An 11,962-nucleotide genomic window follows, 5' to 3' on the forward strand; every position below is an offset into this window, starting at 1 on the left:
GTCAAAGCCAAGATGGAAATTTTACGTATCACTCCACCAATTCTGTCCTAGCTTTAATAATAAGTTGGCAGAAGGGAAGGCAGATTTACAGCGGGAGAGAAATGTAATCAAATTTGGAGGTGAAATGCAATAAGTACAAGTGCTAGTTTTCATTTGGAAGCTTCTTAGATAAATGTGATCTCACCCAGCTCCCAGGGCAGGCTTCTCCCGGAGCAGTGGAGGGCCCTGGTGGAATAACAATCCTTGGCGTGTGAGTTTGTATCCGGGATTCCCTGTCCTGGCCCCAGCAAGTGACCCTGGTGTACCTGGGAGGCGACAGTGGGAGAGGCATGAAGCGTCGGTTGGGGAGACAAGGCTTAACTGGGAGCCTCCAATAAGCTGAGTACTGGAGGGAAAAGCAGAATTCAGTACTCATTAGGCACTGTATTAAGTGTCTTGCGTGTCTTATCTATTTCAGTTTTATGACAGCCCTGTAAGGTAAGTAATGTTATTCTTCCCATTTTATAGAGAATTAAAGTGAGGTTTAGGGGGAGGGTTCTTAGCAATAGAGTGGGGTTCTGTTTGACTCTGAAGTCTATACTATTAACCCTTCTCTTACAGGAGTAGTAACAGTTAACATTTCTCAAATTCCTATATGCTAGGTGCTTCCTGACGACTTTTGCAACATCTCTGTATGGTAAATACTATTGTCCTGGTACTGTCTCTATTTATCGGGTGAGAAAACTTTCTCAAGATTGATCTCCTTATAAAAGTCAACGAAAGCCACGTGCAAAGATGTTCAACATCATTAGCCGTTAGGGAAATGCAAATTAAATTACAATGAGATACCATTACACATCCATTGGCATGGTGAAAATAAAAAATAGTGATAACACCACATGCTGGTGAAGATGTGGAAGACGGGGATCCGTCAGTCATTGCTGGTGGCAATGTAAAATGATACAGCCACTCTCAAAAAAGTATGGCAACTTCTTGCAAAATTAAATATACGCTTACCATACAATCCAGCAATTGCACTCTTGGGCATTTGTCCCGGAGAAATGAAAGCTTACATGCACACACAAGCCTATACATGAACATTCACTGCAGTGTTATTCATAATAGCCAATAATTGGAAACAATCCAAATGTCCTTCAATGGGCAAATAGTTAAACAAACTGGGGAACATCCATACTATGAATTACAAGTCAGCAATAAAAAGGAACAAGCTATTGATACATGCAGCCACTTGAATGGCTCTCAAGGGAATTAGGCTGAGTGAAAGAAAAAGCCAATCCCAAAGGTTACTGTGTGATTCCATTTATGTAACATTGTTGAAATGACAAAATTATAGAAATGGAAGACAGATTAACAGTTGCCGCAGATTGGAGAGTAGAGGAGGAAGGCAGGTGACTATGGCTATGAGAGGACAGCACAGGGGACTTTGTGGTGGTGCATCTTGACTGCGGCAGAGGTCATACAAATCTATGCATGTAGTAGAACTACATAGAACTAAACACACATGAAGGCACGAAACGCTGGCGAAATCTGACTAAGGTTGAACGATTGTATCAATGTCAATTTCCTGGTTGTGATATTGTACTGGGTTTATGCAAGAAGTTGCCATTGGGGAAAACTACCTGTGAATCTATAATCGTCTTGAAATGAAAACGTTTCTACTGGACGTCAGTGAGGGAAGTGGATGGAGAGGGCACAGAGGGGAGAGGCTAAGGCGCTTGCCCAAGTTCACACACCGGGGGATTGAACTCTAGAGTCTTGGGCTCATGACCTCTGCTCTGAGCCACCACCTCATCTGATACAAAACTGTTACCTGGAAACTTCCCCTTCCTCTTTCCATGATCTAGTGATGTGGCCAATAAAAGGAACTTGAACCCAAGATTACAAGGCCCTTGCTCTTACCCACACTCAGGCTGGGGCGCATGAGGGCTGTACCCACCAGTCCCACAAGAGGGAGGGAGGGGGTCTAGGAGGGCCGTGAGCCACGTCGGGTTCAAAGTCCTTTTAGAGGAATTAACACAGACATTGAGAAAGAGACTCTTTAGTTCTGAAAGGACTATCGAAAAAGAATTTTCCAATTGCCTTTTTCCCAAACCATGTAGAGATAGTGTGCCTGAGGATAAAGTAAACACAGGAAATCAGAAGCAAGGGATGGAGGAGGAAAAGCAGAAACTTGATGGTGAAAAATGAGCGTCAGTATCTCTATATCCGTGTCTGTTAATATATTTGTATCATCCACCTGTACTTATATGTGCAGCAGTTATTCCTGGATTTCTTAGGTATATAGAGCATCTATTCACTTTCTGCATACTTAAATAAGTTTGAGTATCATTTCTATTACTTACAACCCAAAGAGTCCCAACATATCACCACTCTGCTTGCTATATGCTTCCTGGTACTTTGCCCACCAGCCCATGCTCCGCTTAACCACGGGAGTCATTAGTGAATCCATACCCCTGTGATGCTGAGATCTGGCCAGCTCTCCAAATATTTGAGGATTCCAATCTGGGCTTCCCCCTATGGGGACCCTCTGCGGGGTATCCTGAGCCCCGCCTGGGGAGAGGGAAAGGGTGTCTGTGTCCTAGACGGGAGCAGCTTCTCTGGGCTGAGGAGTAGCAAGTTGCTGATTTACAGATTTTTTTCCCCGGAGTCTATTTCCCACTTCAGTTGTCAGCCCATCTCCAAAATGATTTAATTGGGACTCTGAAAATGTAGATTCTCACCAGGGTTCTGACACTAGCAGTGGGACACAGAGCATATCACCTAACTACCAGTGTCCTCACCTGATGCCTGGGATTTGACTCCCGCCAATGAATGCTCACTGTGGGAGCCTGGTGGCCTCTGTCACTAGTTACTGGACAAGAACTGGGGATCAAAGTCATAGCATTTCAGTAAGGTCTTTACAGAGTGTTTAAGGTCACGGCAGGGGGCGGGCGATGCTGTTCAGGTGGAGGGAGAGGGAAGCAAGCCCAATGGTCAGCACATTCTTCACTACGGAGAAAGCCACGTGGCACCTTTCCAGGGTGAGTTCTCACCATCCAGGCTTGAGACAAACTTCCCCTGCTCCAGATGGACTTTCCAGGCCCCTCTGCAACCCATGTCACCATCACTGCCTGTCACCTCCTTTAGTCCCTTCCTGGCGGCCTCACCTTTGGTATTGGTGCTGGTGTTTACACCCTGTCCGACCCTCTTCATGAGAGCTGAGACTCAGTTTCTCTCATTTGCTCCTCTGTCCCCAGGCCCAACATACAGACACTCAGTAAATATCAGCGGATGGATTTATTTATTGAACAAGAGACGGTCGATGCACAGTTGAACAATGCACACACTCAGACCGGCTTTTCTCCTGCCTATACTCTGCCTGCTGTTTAGACCCTTCTAGTACATTCTCAGATGTTCTTGCTGGCCATGGAGGACTGTCGTCATCCCTGCGAGACTCGGGGCAATGTAACGGCTGAGAATATGGACTGGGAATGCAGACAGCCTTCCTTGGATTTCTGGCTCTGCCACTTGCAAACTGAGTACCCTGGGCAAGTTAATTAACCTCTCTGAGCCTCAGTTTCCCCACCCGAGCATTCAGTAAACAGCAGCTTTTGTTATTCTGTCCAAATTGGTTCCCAGCCTCCTCTGTCTGGAAGGGTTTCTTGTACTCCCTTCTTTCTGAGTTGAGAGCCCTGGCCTGGGCTGGAGCCCCTGGAGACCACTGAAGAAAGAGATTGACAAAACGGAAAGTCCAGACTCAGTGATTGTGCCCCCAGGGACTGAGAGTTAATGATCCAGGGCCAGTTAATGAGCTTCCTCCTCTGCTCTCTCCTGTTGCAGGTGGCATGGCAGCCTTCCAGGCCCAGCGGCTGCTCTCTGCACCTGTCCCCTCCGCATCCCATTTCTTTGCAGTGTCCTAAAAAGCTACCCAAGCTGAAATCACTTCTACCAAGGCTGGAACACTCCTGCACCACTATTCAGTGTTCTCTGAGGCCCCAGACTCATCCCTGCCTCCCACCCTTTTCCATCTGCCAGGAGCAATCAAAGGAGTCAGTGTTGGTAACTGCTGAGATGGTCTCTTCAGTGCCGAGGGTCTCGCCTTGCCTGGGGTTGGGGACAGAATGAGGCTGTCCTGGAGGGCTCACTTTGTGAATTCCTGTGCCCTCCCTTACAACCTCTGAGCATTCATCCTGGGTGCTTCTTGAGGTGGCCCCATATTTTATAGTCACAATTACATTATGATATAATAAATGCCACCAGTGACCCACCCAGGAGAGGTCACAGGCCATGGTGGCTTAGACCGTAGACTGGGGATCAGGTTGCCTGGGTTTAAATCCATTTAATAACAGTGTGATCTCAGCACAAAATAATGTTAGCTTTTATATTACATACAGCCTGCTTCCTGCGGGCCAGGCATTATTCATAAACCCTATAGCTAACAGTAATAATAGCTAATATTTATTGAGAGCCAAGCAGTGCTTCCTGGTTAATTCACTCAATCTCTAGAAGACAGACATATTAATGGGTGACTTCTGTGGGTGGGCAGGGGTGTGCTTCAGCTGAGACTGGACATCCCCAGGCACCGTCTGTATGAGTGGGCTTCATGGGGCAGAGAAACTATGAGAAAGGTATTCCGAGGGTTCACTTCCAGGCTTGGAGAGGAGAGGATGGCATGTCCCCAGCCCCACGGATTAGTGAGGTGTGAGTGCAAGGGACAGAAGCACATTCTTCCCATTTCTGATGACTTTGGCTGCATTTCTGGATTGTGAGGGTTGTTGCAGCTGATGCTTTTGGTGCTTCACACCATGTCCCCTGGCCCTTGTCACATTTCAGCAGCAGCCGTGGTGCACGGTCCTCGTGCATGCTGATGGTGTCCCACCTCAAATGCCCATCTTCTCTTTCTGCTTCTCTGCCCTTGTTCAGGTAGGGGAGATAATATCCCTGGGGGACTCCTCAACCCATGGGATATGGGAGTCAGTGGACAAATGTCCCAGCCTCCCATCTTTCAGAGGGACAGTCCTCAGAGTGTTCACAGCAGAATTGGGTCTTGGCTGTCCACAGTGGTAATTGGGTCAATAAACACAAGGTAATGGCTTTTCCTTTTTCCCTTCTTGCTCTCCCTGCTTCTTCACTCCTACATCTTGGGATCACCTCTCAGACCAACTACCAGCACCCAAATCCTTGCATCTGGCTCTGCTTTGAGGAATCCCAAACTAAGACAGTCACGTGCTGCTGGGAGCCCAAGGAGACAGCCCCCTGGCCAGGGCAGTGCTATCTCTACAATTCCCTAGAGTACTGACACAGTAGACAGGGCTGACGCACAGGGTACATGGCACTCGGTAGTGTTCCAGCACCTGTGGGACACCCCCCAGAGACTCCCAGCTAAACCTGGGTGGTGCTGTAACAGAAACTCTTTATTGCCCCCCAGAATCTACTCTCCCCTTCTTTTAGGATTCCATAGGCTGCCCAGTAGAGACTACATTTCCCAGCCTCCCTTGCAGCTGGTGTGTCCATGTTCTTGCCAGTGGAATGTGAGTAAGAGTGATGGGTCACTTCCTTTAAAGGAAATTGCTTGGCCTCTATTCCTCTACTCCCATACCCTCAGGGCTGGAAGTAGACTTGGTGGTGGTGGTTCATGAATTCTTGAGAACAAACCTTAGGGGAAGGTGGAGCAACAAGGCAGAAGGAATCTGGGACCCTGAGTGACATTGTGAAGTAGAGTTGCCTCCTGCCTAGGTCCACCATTCATCTCTGGGTTGTTACATGGGAGAGAAATAAATTTTCATTCTGCTTGAACTACTGTGTTTTTGAGTCTCTCTGTTCCAGTAACTGATCCTGTGCCCTAACTAATACAGTCAATGAGAAGGAAACTGAACAAGCAAATTGTGGGTATAAATGCTGATGTGACCTCATTTGTGCTCCAAGGCTGGTGAGGCCTGGGGACATTCAGGTTACATAACCATCCTGTGGTGTGCTAAGCGCTACAGAGAACATGGGAGTTAGGGAAGCTCCTGGGACACTACGAGACCCAGGTTCCTCTCTGACTTGTCACAGACCTCTGCAGCTCACTTCTCAGCCTGTATCCCCTGACCTGTAATGATGTCCACTTCTGTGTCCTTCCTGCCAGTTCCTCTCCTCCCAGGCTTGGCTGCATTGGCACTCTGGCTGTCTTGTGTGGATCGAATACTCGATCAGCTTTGGGAATCTGGGCTCCACAACAAACGGGCAGCAGCTCTGGAGCAAATGTGCCCTGGCTTGTGTCATCTCATCTTTGTTCTCCAGGTGTGGGTGATTTTTCACCTCATGGTCATCTTGTACCTCCTTATCAAACAGAGCCCAGGGGCGGTAACTTGTAGTTTGCTATTGCTGTATAACAAGTCACCACAAACTTAGTGGCTTAGAACAGCACTCCTTTATTATCTCACAATTCTGTAGATCAGAAGTTGGGGGTAGGCACAGCTGGATTCTCTCCTTAGGGTCTCACAAGGCTGAAATCAAGGTATCAGCTGGGCTCTCATCTGGAGGCTCTGAGGAAGAATTCACTTCCAAGCTCATTCTTATTATTGGCAGAGCTCAGTTGCTTGTGGTTGTAGGACTGAGGTCCCAGTTTCTTTGCTGGCTGTTGGCCAGGGTCACCCTCATCTCACAGATGCCATTCTCTGGTCCTTACCCACACCCACCTCCATATATTAATACAAAGCCGGCGCTTTCAATCTTTCTCATCTTTCAAATCTCTCAGACTTACCCTTCTGCTACCTGCTTGAGAAAACTCTCAGGTTTTAAAGAGCTCATGTGGTTGCATCAGGCCCATGATAACCTTCCTTTTGATTCACTCAATGTAACCTTAATTACAACTGCAAAATCTCTTTCGCTGAGTAAGGTAACATGATCACAGGCATGAGATTGCATTGTATTCACAGTCCTGGGGATTAAAGTAGGAAATGTTGGGGGTCCTGTTAGCCACCTACCACATCTACAGCCCCTTTTATCTTAGAATGTGTAATCTTCTCCTTTCCTTGAGGGGGAAAAAAGTGATCTCTTGATGCCAGATTTGGGGTAATACCCCCACTATGGCAAGGTGTTCAAGGGTGCTGGGGGGTGAGATTAAGAGCCAGGAGGATGGATTAGTCTTGGATAAAGGATGGGCACTTTATTTGCTCATCCAGCCATATTTATTGAGAACTTCTAGTGCGAGGTGCTTGGGATCTGGCAGGGAACAGAACAGACAGTGCTTGCCCTTGTGGAGCTGATGGTCGGGTGGGGTAGCCAACAGTAAAGGGGGTGAGTTTTCCTCAGGGAGCAGTATGGGGTTCTGTGGGAAGGAAACTGAGGCTCGAATGTCAGCTAAGGGTGAAGGGGGCAGAGATTGACATGGGGTTGGAGTACATCTTCCGTGAGGAATGGGAAGGATGCTATCTCTCAGGTGAGGTTAGAGCCAAACCATTATAAGCTGGAACACAGAGCACTGAATCCTCCAAGAATCCTGCATTCTCCTCAAGTCCCATGTCCCCAGGAAATGCCAGGGGCCATTATTTTTGGATACTATATGAAGTGGACACAGGTAAGAGAACTCTGTACTTTTTGTAGTCCTGGTTGTTGAGGACTTAGCCCTTCATTGCTCAATGTCTTGTAATTAGTTAGGGTGACCAACTGTCCCAATTTTCGGAGGACTGAGGGAGTTCTTGGGATGTAAGACTTACAGTTTTAAAACTGGGATGGAGATATTTCCCAGGACAAGACACTTGCAGTGCTAAAACTGGAAAAATCCCTGGAAAAGGGAGATAAGTTGGTCACCCTAAATAAAGACCCAAAGGAAAACAGGATTCTCTTGAAGTTCAAAAGATGGGGAAAAAAAAAGACCATCTCTTCTGCTAAACCAGGGTGTTTTCTTTCATCTGCTGATGGGTGGTTTGAAAGCTTTCATGTTCCTCTCTTTGCCTTGGCCTCAAAGTAGCTCCAAGGAAGATTTATGGATAATGTTGGTAGCGTCTGCCATTCTAGGTTGTCTGTAGTTTCATTGCCTCTGCCTTGCTTTTTACTGTCTTTTTTCTCTTTAGAAATTTTAATGTGGTACAAATTGCACCCAGAATTACATTAAATTACTCTTACCAAGCATACATGAGAGAATGCTTATGCCTTTTGTCTTTTTATTTCCCTTCATTTGGCTACTATTTCATTCTGTGTGTTTATTATTTCAGGGGATGGCAAACTATGGCCTGTGGGCCAAATCTGGGCTCGCAGCCTCTTTTTGCGAAAATACTTTCATTGGACCACAGCCATGCTATTAATTTATATGTCATACACATATATACACAATTGTATATGTACATACATATATTAATAATTTACATACATATGTGATAATAATATGTATTTAATAATTTTTCTATGGCTGCTTTCATGCTACAATGGCAGCACTAAGTAGTTGTCACAGAGACTCTGTCGCCCGCAAAGCCTAACATATTTACTATCTGAGCCTTCACAGACAGTTTGCCAACCTGTGTTTATCACAAACCTCAAAATTTTTTGCAAGGATTTATATAGAGTTCCAATTTTTACATTTATAGAGTATATGTATAGTTTCTGTTTCAAAACTGTATAGTTTTAAAATCTACATATGTGTACATTTTGTTTACAAAAGTAATATGTGCTCATTATAAAAATGTTAACATCCCAGAAATACGTAATGATGACAGTGACCATTCCCTTCTAACTCGGTTCTTACTGGTGGCCTCAATTACCTAGTCAACTCGTGTAGATTCCTTCAGATTCCTTTCAGTGCATAAACTAATCTACACATATCATTAAAATAATACCAAAAAAGAAATAAATCACTATGCGAGCAAATTTTCCTGGGTAAGCATTCTTAAATTCTCTGTCAGCAGCATTTTTTCTGACACCCATTCATAGGCATTCTCACTCATTGTTTCCAATATCTTTCCTCATTGATCTGGTTTAATGAAAAGCCTTTTCTAACTCATTTTCACAACAGCAACATCATTGCAAGTTCTGATTATTCCTCGTACCTCTCATTACAATAATTATCCTTTTTTAAAAAAAATTACTACTAATTACTGTTACTTTAACACATCCCTCAGAATCAACAAGGATGGCAGATGCCTGGAGACGGTCACCCTGCGTCCAAACCACCACGCTAAGTACGCAGGACTGTAGCTTCAGCCGATACCTGCTTGCTTCTAGAGGACTAGCAGGACCAGCACCCTCACACGGCACCTGTCTGATAGCATCACTCACTTCCAGAAGCCCAAGTCTCCTAGGGCATCTGTGGTCACCCAGAATCTTAGATCCATAATGCTCCCTGCATCTCCCCTCCCTGCTCCCCTTGTCTCCCCTCACTTCCCTCCCCAAACATTCCCTCGATACCCTCTGGAATTCCCAATCTGTAACCAGCAAACACCCCTGTATTCTCAATGTCTTCTCCAAACATTTTCTTGCCTTAGCTTTCACCCAGTGGTCCCCCAGCCTCCCAGTCAGCCTGCCCAAATGTAGGTTGCTTTTCTTTCTTACCCACATATCTCAGGGCTCCCCTTTGCAACTTTCAAAACATTTCCTTTCCTTTTAATTAAAAAACAAAATCCCAGGACCTTGCAAATGAAGTTTTCAGATTCATTTCAATTCAGATGAGCTGCATCTCAAGTGCTCAACAGCCAAATGTGTCCAGCGGCCATCGTATTGGACAGAGCAGATGTAGCATCAGCTGCTCCTCGAAGTGGTTATCTACCACCCCCTCAAGTATTAAAGACTCTGATGCCTGCCCAGCCACTACCTTTCTTCCCACTCTACTCTTTTCATCACTCTTGGTTGATTTCAACATTCATACAGATGACTCATGCAACCTTTGACTTCTCTGTCACTTGGCCTTTCCACCTACCCATGATCTTTCCCGTACCCCACTTCAGACACCATTTCCCATTGCCACACCCAGACCTTGCCATTGGCAGTGACCGTGCAACCTCTGAAATCTGGATTTCAAGTCTTCTCCCATTGACCAATATTGCCTCTCCTACTCTGATACCTTTGCTCCAAACATTTCCCCAACTCAGCGAGACTTTTAGTCTAGCCTTGTCCAGCAGAAATATAATGCAAACCCTGTATGTTGTTTAAAATTTTCTAATAGCCACATTAAGAAATGTAAAATAAACAGTTAAAATTAATTTTAATAATGTATTTTATTTAGACCAATAGATCCAAAATATTGTCATGTCAATATATAATCAGTATAAAAATTATTCATGAGATATTTTATTAATACATTCTGTTTTTGAAGTCTTTGAAATCCATGTGTACTTTACACTTATGGCACAACTCAATCCACACCAGCCACCTGTCAAGAGCTCAGTGTAGCCAGTGGCTACCATATTGGACAGAGCGGCACTAGCTATTGACCTAATTAAGTTTCATCCAGCCTCTTCAATGTCCTTTTATTTTTTCATCTTTCTTATTTCCTATGTAGATTGCATGTTTCATTACTATCATTGTGCTATTCCAAATGTCCTCCACTCTCTATTTTTTCAACTCAAAAAAATCTCATTACTGGTTGGACCAAACCATCGGTCTGTATCCACACAATTGAGTATTACAGGAGAAAAATCACACATCTGGGCTGCCTTGCTCCACCTTAACTTCATGACCACAAATTCCAAATGGACATATAATAGTCCTCAGAAACTTTATCACATTTTCCTGGTTAAATTTGCTTCCTTATTCTCCAGAACTATTATTTCATATGTCTCTTCTCAAACCTCCATATCTCCTCCTCCCCTGACTTCTACTTCTCAGTGGACGTGCCCTTTGCTTCATCATTCACTAACAGATGTCACAAATCTAATACATCCAAAATGGAGCTCCACACTCCGCCCCGCCTGGTCATTGCACGTAATGGTGCATCACTGAGGCCAAAACCTGAGTTGATTTTAATTCTTTCCTTACTTCTAATTTACCAGCAAGTCCTATCATCCAAAATGAATCTAAAATCTGTCCCCTTCTCTAAGTCTACAGCCACCACCTGGACTCTTCATTTCTTGCAGCGACAGCTAGCTGATCTTCCTTTCCACTCTGACACCTCACAATCCATTTTCTACTGAGCAGCTGGAGTGTACTTTAAAAACCATAAATTGGATCATGTCACTCCCTTTCTTGCAACTACTTGTTTCCATGGCTACAAAGGTCTGACATGATGTGACCCTTGCTAACTTCTTTAATGTAATCTTTCACTGCTCTTCTCCCACTCGCTATTCTACAGCCACGCTGGCTTCTTGCTTGTGTCTTGAGCACACCAAGCTCTTCTTCCCATCTGGCTTTTGCTTTGCTGTTCCCTCTGCTTGGGAAGATCTTTCCCTTGATGCTTCTCATGTTTGGTTCCCTTTCTCTTTTTGCTTTTTAGAGACATCTTCCCTTAAAACCCCACGTAAAGCCCTCTTCTCCCCCCTCTCATCACTTACTCTCTTCTCAGTTCTCTCTGTTATTTCCCTCATGGCATTTATTATCTGAAACTACCTGGTTTATTTCCTTATTTATTTCTTTATCATCTGTTTACCCTCTAGAAATAAGCTCCACGAGAGTAGGGACTTTGTCTTGTCCACCATTGCATTCCCTGAGCGTGGCATAGTACCTGTCACATAATAGAAACTCAACGAGTATTTATTGAGTGAATGAATGAATGACTGGATGGATGGATGAATCAAGGAACTGGATGTTCCAGTATTTCAGGACTCATTACTGTGAAATGCACAGACTCGCAAGATCGAACTTAACGGCCCCAGTAAGATCATTAACCTCAAATTTGGGTCACTGAGCTTGACAAAGTGGCCCTCTTTCTCCCTTGATAGGGATCATGTCTATAAATACTTCTGGGTGCTTAAGCTCTTTAAGTGTGGTGAAACAGCAAGTCTAAATAGACCGCTTTCCTGGCAGGGTTGGGTCAACAGAATATATTATCCCAGAGAAGCAGATGGGGTTGAAG

Source organism: Propithecus coquereli, unplaced genomic scaffold, assembly GCF_000956105.1.
Source record: "Propithecus coquereli isolate 6110/MARCELLA unplaced genomic scaffold, Pcoq_1.0 Scaffold223, whole genome shotgun sequence".
NCBI classification, from domain to species: Eukaryota; Metazoa; Chordata; class Mammalia; order Primates; family Indriidae; genus Propithecus; species Propithecus coquereli.